The sequence below is a fragment of the Ctenocephalides felis genome, unplaced genomic scaffold (assembly GCF_003426905.1).
Source record: "Ctenocephalides felis isolate EL2017-DRISC unplaced genomic scaffold, ASM342690v1 CF-g0.4_SCAFFOLD_03570, whole genome shotgun sequence".
NCBI classification, from domain to species: domain Eukaryota; kingdom Metazoa; phylum Arthropoda; class Insecta; order Siphonaptera; family Pulicidae; genus Ctenocephalides; species Ctenocephalides felis.
Genome location: NW_020539724.1, coordinates 25,945,740 through 25,947,444, shown reverse-complemented (window position 1 = coordinate 25,947,444; position 1,705 = coordinate 25,945,740).

Genomic DNA, 1,705 nt, shown 5'->3' with positions numbered 1-1,705 from the left:
GATTTGAATGATCTAAAAGACATTCAATTTGTAATGATTGGGAGAGTTAGTTTTTGGCAAAGGCAGGTCCAACCATTTCAAAGATACAGAGCTAAATGTACAAAAAATGGCGGTTTTTGAGAGAAAAAAGCATCCATTTTAATGATTCAAAAAACTTTCTGCTTGTATTGACGAAACAATTGCTTTTGGAAAAAAAAATATTTCGCTTTTTTAAAAAACAATTTTATCAAAAATAATTCAGATTTCGATTTTAATTCTGTCTAAAGTTTTAAAGCTCACTTATATACTTTAAATAAATAATTTCCACTATGTGATTCAGTTTATACAATTTATAAATGTTGGACAATGTTACAGTATTTATAATAATCAATTTGAAATCATTTAATATTCCTCGAGCATTTCGTTACGGTACGGCAAGTTCCAGCAATTTGCCTTAAGGCACGATGCCATACACCACTAGTTTAATATTTTTTCAAAGTTTCCCGCGATTTCTAATTTAACAGCAATCAATATATCTTCTATAATTTCATTTTTAAAGGCAAAGAAAAAAGCGTAGTTTGTAAAAATTACTATACGCAATGCATTATCAGCGAGCCATAAAATGTAAGCCTTATCTTGCAAGTAAAACATGGATTTGCTCAATTATTTCATAATTTTTTATCCAAATAAACTATGTTCTAAAAATTCTGCAAATGTGTCATAATTTAAAAAAAAAATTATAAAAATTTCGCTCTTGAATGTATCAAAATGTGATTTATACAGTATTTAATATTTTCACATTTACATAACGATTTGATAGTTTTAAAATCTTCACGAAATAAATTACTAAAAATACACAAAAACTAAACTTAATTAAAAGAGTAAATTGATAAAACTTTAACTTAAAATAATCATTTGATAATTGTTTGTGAATTTTCTTCTAACAAAACACTTCTCATGTTGATTCTTTATTCAAAGAGGTGAATTAACTTAAGAGAATTCAGAAAAAGATATATTTATAAAAAATTACGAGTTATACGAATATAAAATGAATCAACAATTAATTTCTGTACTCTAAAATTATTTTGTTAGAAGATGTAAACATACATACACACTTATATTAAATTTCCTGATTGTGAGAGTAAATCTCTAATTTGTATTTTTTGAACTCTTCAAATTATAAAATCTAGGCGATAGACTTTAAGTATTCCTTTTTTAAATGTAAAATATATGTATTTCTAAAATAATGAAACTAGTGGTGTATGGTATCGTGCCTTAAGGCAAATTGCTGGAACTTCCGTACCTTAATAAAATATTAGAGGAATATTAAATGTTCTCAATTAGATTATTATAAATACTACAACTTTAATTATTTTCATTTTTATAAAAGTCGGATTTAAAATGAAGTGCATTGATTTACAAGAATATATAAACTGAATTGCAAAGTTAAAATTATTTATTTAAAGTATATAAGTGATGTTTAGAATTAGAAATATTAGAAATATATAATTATTATTATAATTAGAAATATCTGGATATTGGATTATTTTCGATATTCAAAAAAAAAAATAGAAATTAAAGTAAATAGGACATAAAAAAATCCCCAATGCAGTCGTTTCATCAACACAAGCAGGAAGTTTTTTTATGCTTAGTTTTCTCAAAAACTACCATTTTTTACACATTAGCTCCGTACATCCGAAACGGCCACCCCTGTCCTTGTCAAAAA